Genomic DNA, 10,396 nt, shown 5'->3' with positions numbered 1-10,396 from the left:
GCGGCGCGGCGGCTACGTGCTCGTCGATAATAATTATTGACAGATGGGACTGACTAATGCGGCCGCCGCTGCGCCACGACATTTGTCTAGCGTGAGTAAACTTTTAGCTACGCAATCTCGCTTCTGGCAGCGGCGAGATCTTCCTCCGCAGGAGAACATCCAAGCCGACACACGCGCCGCGCTGCTGGCTGTCCCATGAATTCCGATCCCAGTTTCACGATTCATCCGCTGTCTTCGCGACGTTGACATTTCGCGAGATTCCCAGCATCGCGAACAGATACTTCCAACTTAGTACAGCGTGCTTCAAAACATTGTGCCGCGACATTTTAGCGAATCTATCGAGCAGATCGGATTTCACGTGACAAACGTTTAACGACTCGTGACGGAGCGAATTTTCTTCGATAACGGGATTCCGGAAAGGTAAGGGAGAGTATTTAAATGCCCCGCGTGTTCTACGGTCTTTCGCGTAATCGTAAAAGCCTTCAGTAAGACACAACACCAGAAATCCTGCAGATTTTGCTCCGAAACAACTTTTGCTCCGGAAGAATCCCAAGTGCCGAGTAACAAACAAACGCCTTTAATCTCGCGTCCATCTAATTTCTTTTACGACTCCGAATGACCAGATTTCGACAGCGTCGTTCGCGTTAATTAGAACCTTCTTCTTAACTCCGACACGCAAAGTACACCGGCGAAACGTTTAACGTCATTTATGAATCATCTTGTATATACAACATCGACGAACTCTCGGAAAAGACAGTTTGTTTTCGCCAGTGAGTCAAACGTACCGGGCTGCGCGTAGGCTATTTCCACAAAAAGTTGGAGAATATCAAAATGAAACGAACCACGCGCGCGATTTTCGACAAGAAAGACACGGCTTCGCGCGTGTACACGCAACCGGTGTCCCCGGTTCGAACATTTTTCTTCTTTTTTTCTCTCGCAACCGCATGCACAAGGTGTATCGCCAGAGGTAAAGTATACCTGGTTAATTGCATAATTTCCTGTAAGAAGTATTTTTGTAGCGTGCCGCGGTTCTGGATCGCGGTATCCGTCGTCTGCGACACCAGCCTCTCGCGGAGTAAATAAAAGATTACCGGGAGAGGACTTTAACACCTACCTCGCATCGGCTGACGAGGTGATGCAATCCGCGCGCTGCTCCAGGCATTCTCGAACCGTTCTCCTCTCGCGGATCGAATTCCTCGGCGTGTTACGCGCGCCGCGACAAATCGACGGTTAGCCGCGAAATTTTACCGAAATGATAGAAACCGAGGTAAACAAATTTTATCAGAGGCGTACGATGTACGATTAGAATTAAACGAACGAGATGAACTGTAACAATTAAACTCTTAACTACAGGTGGTATTCGGATTACATAGTAGTAGTAGTTTCCCTTTTTTGTTTTTTAGGAACGTGAGAAAGTAGAAGAAATTTCGTAATAAACCCATAAACGGCATTAAATAATCGTTCGTTAGTATTGAAATCGATGGGAAGTAGAAGCTACTACAACTAAAAATTAGAAAGTGTCGATTTCCACATACGTTATGTTATTTTCATACGTTTCTATTTATACGCTTTCGTTCGAACCTACGAATCTGTTAGAACCGAGATTGACCAATTTCTCAAAAACAAATAATTTAGTTTCGTAAATTCGCAAGAGAACGACATAAATAATCGTACGCCGCTAGATAAATTTGAAACATTACGTAACACCATCAATTTCCCTTACTTCCAAATTCATAGAATTGATCAGCGTAGTTTCCACGCAGCTCGTATAATACGCCCCAGTTTCATAAAACACCCCTGCTTCGAGCCTATACAATAAACTGTAACGTATACACTTAATTCGAACCACGGTCTCCTCTTTTAAAATTCAATTACGCGTCTACAACACCGTGACACGTTACGCGTTAATAATCCATGACGGTCGATGGAACGCGAATCTTCGTGTCTATTTAATTCTCGCCAGCAAGAACGAACAAAGCTGCGGCAGGCTACGAGATAGATAAGAGCGCCTTCGTGAATTTGTTTTTCCAGCGCGATAAAAAGCTCCGCGCCGACAGATCCGAGATTCGCGGAAACGCAGACTGACTTTCGATTCGACGAACTTCGTCGCACGGGCCGTTGCACAGGCGAATTTCGTCGCTCAGCGAACCAGCAGCACGACGGCGAGGTACGCGATTTCGTGCTCATCCGAACGAATAACGCGCCGTTCGACTCGGATAAAACACTTGTTGCGACCCGTGGAAATCTTCGCGACGACACGATGTTACCATCCGCCATTTACAACGAAATTACGATCCGTGATTAGCAACGGAGTTAAGATCTATCGTTCGTCGTTTATTCGTACGTTCTTTGATTTATTTAATCCCGAAGCAAAAATTTATGTCCTAATCTCATTTGTGTCTTAACGTGCAAAAAGATCTTTGATGTTTCGAGAGAATCTTAGCATACACCTAAGACGACAAATCAGTATCGACAACGACTTTTTCGTACTTTCGTCAAATTTACGAAGTTTATTGATAATTAGAAAATACTATTGGATTTAAAATAACGCGAAAGTTCTGAAAATCTTTACGACAGCTGTTTTATCAGTTGATATCGTCAGTGAAATTTTGTAAATTTTCTAAGTTGGTCAAAAGTGATATATTCTCCTGCAAGTAGTTTTACACTTGTTGTAATAGTAACATTTCTAGCAATAAAATAAATAATATGTTACAAGTAAATTTTAACAAATTACGAGACTGGTGTACTTTCGAATAATATACGAACGATGTAAAGAGATGTGGAGCACGTCGACTATGCGCGGTATGGAGCATGTTCCATGTGATGTCGATGATGATGACGATAATAGTGATATAGAATATTTGTTATCTGATATATACGTGCATTGTTACGTAGTGCATGGCTATAAAAATGTTAATGATGGGAAAAAGCAGATATGTATTCGCCTGTAGGGGCACGAAGAATATGTTGTACTTGCGAGTCGAACATATGGAAGATATAGAAGATAAAAATAAAATGTACAAAATGATACATATCTGTTCAAATTAAATATAGATGAATTTTTTATAGCGGAAATACACAGTTTCTCTAATTTTTTCTTATAAATTACTTAGATTACTTCGTGGTAAATATCACTTTTTCGCAAAACCAATATTCACGTTTCTCTTCGTGCTATACGAATTATTATTATGAATTACTAGCGTGTATTAATTTATTCATATTTCAATATTCGTTTCTTTAAATAAATCTTTAAAGTCGTTTCCATGTTACGCGTGATTATCTTTCTACGAAAATTAAATTAAGAGTTGGCTGCCATTTGAATGAAATCCTGGCTAAATTATTATCTGTATTTTGGAGCGCTGCTTAAATATATTATTAGACGCAAAATTTAATACATTATTATTCATTAACTATATATGAATATTATAATTAATACGAATAATATGAGCAATACGAGAGAAAAATGTACATGTATAATGTACACTGTAATGCAATCTATTAATAATTTGATTCGATACGAAATAACATGTCCGAATACCTTCTGTTAATTTGATCACCTAAAAAATATATAAAAACCGCGATACAATAGAAAATCTGTTACATGTAATTTTTTAAACGACGTCTAATTGATATGTCTCCTAATGGAACTGTGTACACAAATTTTTTGATAAGATAGACAAACCAAAAATGAATATAACGACCTCAAGTGAGCTGATCCTTTTTCCCTCATTATCGAGGAGCAGCAATTTAAATTTTCCACATGGACACCTTTCTCGTAAGATTTAACGCCATTAGATATCCTTTTCTCGAAAAAATGTTGGGATTGAAACGCTGAAGGTAAAATGTTTACTGTAAAATATCGGCTTAGATTATTCCATATTCCGTGAAATTTGTCTTCGCAATTCAACGAACGTTTACGATCAGATTAATATTTAGGTTAGAATAAACAGGGGAAATAATAAATTTCATATTTCGGGCAATAAATATGAAATAAACATATGCAAAAGTATATAAAAATAATAATCACAGAATCATTTTATCCTTCAAGGAAAATAAAGATGTGCTGTTTTACAGAATCCTTAATGAACCTAACAGACATAACTCAAAAGACGTTGCATTTGAATAAGCAATCCATTAAAAAAAATCTCGAGAATATAACGAAATTATTCGTAATGCTATATAATCCACTAACAAAACCGTTACAGTAAAACGACTCGAAGCAAACAACTTTGATTTAAGAGAACGAAATTCCTTATTCATCCAGCGAACAGATTTATTGGAATATTACCAAGCACATAAATTTTAAATAAGAAAAGCAAATCCGAGATGATTCTTCCTTCCTCTTGTATGCTAATTCCTACTAATAATTCTCGTCTCCGTATCAATGCCGTACGAATCGAATGTTCGCAATCGTTTGCATCTTCAATTAACGACACATTCATTTTTCACCGTATGCCGGCCGATAAATAACTAGGTTAATTTTACATATACAAGCGATCCACGACAGTGATAACTGTTATCGCTCGAAACAACTTGTCTGTAAAATCAGTTCGAATCTCAATGATAAAACACCTCGTGAACACCAGTTACAAAGCACCTAATATCTCTTCGTTTGTTATCACTTTGAAATTCTTCTTGAACAAAAATTACGTCAACGCCTCGAAGCAACCAACCTAACGCTCGTTCGATATTATTAACATGTGTCCAACTCTGATTACACGACGATCGATGAGTGTCTTCGATCGCATCTGTTTGTAAATTTGTTTGTACGCGAAGAAAAGAGAAACTTTCACCTATTTCGTTCGTCCAACACGGCTACCTTTTAATGGCTATTGTCTACATTAGAATTCCATTAGTTTCAACTCGTCTCCAGACAAATAATTCGTGTAATTAGGGTTCATATAATGGGAATCGGCCCTCTCTATCTCTTTTCGACAACTATGATTTCTCAAACACATAACAGAAATTCACATTCTGACAAGTGGACTCAATCGGCTTATATACTTTTAATCTTTAACGTATCAAGGATCGATATTCTTCGTTAACGATAAAAAGACCTCGTGGTTCTTTAGAGTTATTGCGTTAGTTTATATCGTTGTATGTTTATCATACTAATGTACTCGTTGAATTTAACGAAGATACCATGCGTAAAAATTGTGAGATTAATTTTGTTATACATAAATATTATTTATTTGGTATGTAGGTTCTCCATTCATACTAGATTATAAATATTTATACGATCTCAGAATTTTATAAACATAATTAAAAACATGGAATCTAAACAGATTAGTTTCACAGACTATCGACATCGCTGAGTAACCCTCTTATCTTGGTACGCTACAAGTTAATCGAGCACTAACTAAAGTTTCGTTCTAATAAAAAAGAGAGTTATATTACACAACCTTCTTTTACTCCTAGTACCGTTTTCTAACGCGAATATTCATTCCCCTTCGAAACACTAGCGACGAGTTCTACTGGCCATTTATTATTAGTGATTGCGTAAATATTATGTAGTAGGTTCGCTTTGGCTTCATTTAGGACAAAGTGGACCGATAATATTTACTATGTATGTATATACAAAATCTGGTGAGTGAATGTTTACGTGATACAAACAGAATTACGCAAACCTAGTAACACAATGGCGCTACAGTAATCCTATATTCCGTTCATTTACGTGACAAACGTGCACGTCGATGCCGTCGGTGTCGACCGAATAATAAAGACTCCGCATGGTAGTAGTCTAATTCGCGCGATCAAAGGACATACGTTCCGCGGGAATTCGAGTGCATTCAAATTACCCGTCATTCAGCCAAAAAGAAAAAATCACAATTTCTCGAAGATTTCCCCGTTCGAACTACCCGCGATTTGTATTTACACGCTTGACGTTGCATCGTACGTATCGTAAACCCAAGAACATTTAGGTTAGGAAACGTTGGAACAAGAATGGCACCTCGGCCATTAAAATTCAGACGTTCCGTCGTATACGCCAATGGCGCCACAGATAACTCACTTTGATCAAAATCAAAGGGAGGAAATACATAATATTATTCTCAAAAATATTCCATCGACAAACATTAATCTATATATCGAACGATCTTCTGGCATTGCAGTCGCAAAAATACACACTAGCACGAGCCACGTTCCGCTACAGTGGATTCGTGGAACGATGTTTCCTTCGCGTATACCTACACGTAAGAACGCGTTTTGGCGCGTAACGATAGAAACAGACGCGACAATGACAGCACGTCAAAGAATGTCGCGTCAACGGTAGAATGAATGGGGAAAAGTATGTACTCACCTCTGTTGCAAAAAATGTCAACAACCGACGTATTCTTCGAACGGGATGTTTTTCGCCTTATCTTCGACGTTTCGATGTCGCGTGGGCAGTCCGCTTCTAAGTAAACAAAAACACAGACTTCAAATCGTCGATTCCCTTCCACGGGAGTTTCTCTGTTTCTCCCGTATATGTAATCACTCGCGTGGTCCTTTCTTTTTTCGATCAGTAAGAAATAGTCGTCGAGAAGAGCGCGGCAACAGCAAATGCGACAACAGAGGTTAGAGTCGTGACAAAGATATATGTAATATGAGAATCATACGGAGAAAGAGACGAAGATAGAAAGAACGAAAGGAAAGGATAGAAATAGAAGAAAAAGAAACGAAACACGAGAAAAGTAGCTAGAGATAACGAGTACAAGTTTCCTGCACTTGAAAGAGTATATATGTGAGATACGGGAATCTCACACGTCGATCACCAGACACGAGAAATACTTTCGCCGAGACGAAAGGCTTTCGTCGGTTCGCCGACGATTCGATTCACTGGTCGTCAAGATGTCACGTCGTCAGTGAATCCACATGATTGGCCCGCGACTTTTCGAACGTCTCTGCCCGTTTCGACATACGGGTCTCACTGCTACAGTTTTTCCACCGGGGGTCGTCAAAAAGTGAAACTTCCCTCAACTAGAGAAACGATTTGTAATTTTGTTTGATTTGGAAGGTGCGTGGCTGCATGCGTGGCGCGCGCGCGCGCGTGTGGTTCGAACTCTCGCGATGAGGGAGATAGTCCTCCTCCTCCTCCGGTGTGTGTTCCTGCTCAGGATCCGATCGAGCAGACACTGACCCCACGAGACGACGTCGGAGCGAACAAGAGAGACAACGAACGAGACATTCGAGAGAGAGAAAATGACTGTAGGAAGCGTACGCGAAAGATGAACGAAGAAACGGAGAAGGGGAACAGAACAGAGTGCAAGAGAAAAGAAATCGGAGAAAGAGACGAATGAACGCAAAAGAAAAGAACGAGAAAGAACGAGAAAGAACGAGAAAGAAAGATAGTTAACAACAAATCGCGAGCGCGTATAATACCGGACTCACAGTTGGCAGTCTCTCCTCTCGTATCTTCTACCGCCAAATTAACACGCGAATGTCATTCGATTCGTCGAGAGATCACGAACTAATTTCAAACTGATTTCGTACGCACTGATTTTAAGTAATCGTAACACTGGTACAAAGTCACCGTTGATATTTTAGCGTTTCGTTCGGCGAGACACGAGTTCGCGCGCACAAACAAAACGTGTCAGCACGTCGCGCGCTTGTTTAGAATATACTGAATATATTTTGACCCGAGCGCTCTGTTCTGGCTCGGCGCTGGCGCTTCGCGCGTTCGGCAGTCTTCGGTAGCGATCGGTCGCGCTCGGGCTCCGTAGCCGAACCAACCACGACGCCCGACCAACCGCGAACGAAACTCGCGCCCTCGCTCGATTGTAAATTACCTTGCAGGGCCGATGCACCGCGATCCATATTTACAGAAATGATAGCAATTTCAGTTTTATTTTTTTTCCACAGTTCGAAGAATAATGCTACGAAAATATACCTGCCATTCGAAATCTGGATTCTCGTACCGAAATGTTTACCGATTTCCATGTCCGCCTCGTCACAATTCGAAAACAAAGAAACGATGTACAACGTACCGCGTATTTCTACTTGTTACGATTTTATTCGGTAATACTCTTATCTATTGCATTTCTCATATATCGTATGATTTAAGAGGTATAAAATGTCTTTTTTTGCTTGCAACGTGCACTTGCAATTCCATTACATAACGAAGACAAACATATGTCTATAAAATGAATGCCAAAGATTCAATTACATTGTTCGGTCGTCGATAGTTGATAAGAATTACCAGTGATCAAAATGTCAACTTCGTTACATCGGTAAGGTTGTAAAACCCTTATACGTCATTTATTATAATGCATCTTATCGAATTAGATTACAGTTTTTGCTACGAGTGTCTAAAAAGTACGAGAACAAAGCGAATCAGAAGATACATCGAGAAATACCGACATTCCGCTGTAACTTTGAACGAAAATTAGATGAATAGAGAACAAAATGAAGCCTTCAAATCGTACACTACTTACTTAACATATCGTATGATGCAAATAAACTGTGAATCGTAATAGCATTACAAATTCATTTAACCTCCAGAGAAAAATTTATAAATAAATATTAATGCGCAATACGAACCAGTGGATAGATACATTCCGTGAACGTTTAATGATACGGTTAATCGACGCAGAGCTGTTATTGCGATTCCATCAATGTGTTTCCCTTGCTCGTTAAAAGTGCGATATATATGTGCTTGCCATTAAACGGTCACGCTTTCATCGTACCACAAAAATCCTATCAAGAATTTTAATTGCATCGCGCACAAACGCGGCATGAATCCTCCCAGTCTCCTTCGATATCATCGGATAAAGGTAACAACAGTATCGGAGGGCATTGTGGAACATACACTTTCGCATGTATACATTATGCAAATTAATTCCATCGATTGGCCGGTAGGCTGTACACAGCCTTATCGAGGGTTTTAGTAACTCTGTTCTAGCTACTGCTCTCGAGAACACAGCTATTCCAGGAGCCTCGTTTACCAGACAATTTCTAGAAAACTGCATCGTTCTAGAGGAACTAGCGAGGAAGCATCGAAAGGGTTAGTAGAAGAAATTGAACGAGGTGTAAGTTGTACAGAGGATATACCTTACAATTATTTCCACCTACTGCGACTAACTCCCTTATGATTCCCGTGCCAACGATGCAATGTTTCCAATATACCCTTTACGATGTTCTATATTTTCTTGAGTCAACTACAGCTGTCTTATTACGTTTGAACTGTTTGTACAATTTTTCGTAATATCCTTATTAAAGTTTTCTTTATACCTAGCTACTTAGAGTCGAAAAGCAACGAAGATAATACAGTAAAATAGTATCGACTCTCGTGATTAAAACCTGCCTTGTGTGATATTTTACGATTCGTTGAATGCCGGCTACGAACTTCTTATAGCCTATAAAGTATAATATTATTTAGCAGTCATTATCTTATACGAGGATATTCATATATTTCGAACTTAAGCGGTTAGGCCGGGTTCAGTTATTACGTTTTCAATTATTATTTACCGTTCCTTGTGTGTATTCTTGGCTGTTCGTCAACTATCACCAATACCCATAAAGTAGGATACGGAGATAATCTTTCCGTCGAGCTATCCTGCACGGATAGTCGGTAATCTTTGAGATAATGCTCCTTCCCAAATCAGTCCGATTTTGCTATCTTCCTACTTCCGCACGTATTGGAAAGACTCGCGCTATAAACCAAGCAATATTTTCTATGAATTTACAAACGATTAACGACCATCATAATTATCTTAAAAGGTTCCTTCGTGGGAGTAATCGAAGAACCGATTATCGCGTGCCGCCTATGGCGAAGTCGCTCTTCTCAATAGCACACACTCGATTAAGGTAAATGTATGTAAAGGACAATGTATAGAGTAGGTAGATCATAAATGTGTATGGAATCAAAAAGCCACTAAATATAGCAGTTCTTATTTCGATAATGATCAAAAGGATGGATGAAGGAAACAGTCGAAAGCAAATAATTCGATTGCCTTGTTTTTTCGAGTGGGAAGATGGGAACACGGAAAACGGTGGAAAATTACATGCTCGTAGACGCGCGCCAAACACGCAATTGATCAATAAACCCTCACAAACGTAGCGTTTTATTTGCTACATTTCTTATTCATAAACTTGTAAGTCATTTTTACAATAATCGTAGATGTTAAATTTTCAATAGCGAGATAATACGATGGCCGTTTTCATAAAATTTTACATTTTACAGGATAAAAATATGTATTTATTTTTGTTTGAATATGTCCTGCCTCTCTATTTTATCAAGAGAAAATGGGGAGAATTAAATATACAGGGTGGTTGGTAACTGGTGGTACAAGCGGAAAGGGAGTGATTCTACGCGAAAAAAGAAGTCGAAAATATAGAATAAAAATTTGAAAATTTAAAAATTTGAAAATTTAGAAATTTGAAAATTTAAAAATTTGAAAATTTAAAAATTCGAAAATTT

General features: G+C 39.1%; 1 protein-coding gene across 3 annotated transcripts in view; it reads right to left on the bottom strand.

Annotated features, from left to right (window-relative positions):
• Positions 1 to 7,608, bottom strand: part of LOC100749015 — a 140,362-nt gene extending 132,754 nt beyond the window's left edge. The window contains exons 1-2 of one of the 3 annotated variants that reach the window (XM_024369789.2): positions 7,360 to 7,608; positions 6,299 to 6,394 (exon numbers count right to left, since the gene is read on the bottom strand). The gene's annotated coding sequence lies outside the window, so the exon portion shown is untranslated. Of the gene's footprint in view, positions 1 to 6,298; positions 6,490 to 7,359 lie in introns of all 3 variants that reach the window. The other 2 variants (XM_012389229.3, XM_012389227.3) reach the window with 2 other exon arrangements.
• Positions 7,609 to 10,396: the final 2,788 nt, after the last annotated feature.

This window comes from Bombus impatiens, unplaced genomic scaffold, assembly GCF_000188095.3.
Source record: "Bombus impatiens unplaced genomic scaffold, BIMP_2.2 scf_0640, whole genome shotgun sequence".
Classification (NCBI taxonomy): Eukaryota; Metazoa; Arthropoda; class Insecta; order Hymenoptera; family Apidae; genus Bombus; species Bombus impatiens.
Note: the sequence above shows the minus strand (reverse complement) of the source record. Positions and strands in the feature narration are given on the sequence as shown.